The following is a 210-nucleotide window of genomic DNA, read 5'->3' as shown; positions in this document are numbered from 1 at the left end:
CGTGGCTGAACCGAGCAGTTGGATCTGGCGCACGGTGGCCCGGGAGAGCAGTGCGCAAACCGGGTTGTCCAGCCCTGCAAGGGAGGCCTCAGCTCCAGGGATGGGGAAAGCTGCAGGGCAGATGGTTGGCTGCTGATGAATCTGGAGGTTCCCTTGAGTCCTCTTGGTTAGTAGCCTGCTCCATAAATCTGCCGGGTCTCCTCTTAAACC

At 60.0% G+C, this 210-nt stretch overlaps 1 protein-coding gene across 1 annotated transcript in view; it reads left to right on the top strand.

The window, feature by feature from the left end:
- FECH (ferrochelatase) overlaps window positions 1–210 on the top strand; it is a 37,411-nt gene that overhangs the window by 985 nt on the left and 36,216 nt on the right. The window lies entirely within an intron of this gene.

This window comes from Gekko japonicus, unplaced genomic scaffold (genome assembly GCF_001447785.1).
Source record: "Gekko japonicus isolate JY-2015 unplaced genomic scaffold, Gekko_japonicus_V1.1 scaffold2076, whole genome shotgun sequence".
Classification (NCBI taxonomy): domain Eukaryota; kingdom Metazoa; phylum Chordata; class Lepidosauria; order Squamata; family Gekkonidae; genus Gekko; species Gekko japonicus.
The sequence above is the reverse complement of the archived record's forward strand: the minus strand, read 5'-3'. Positions and strand labels throughout refer to the sequence as shown.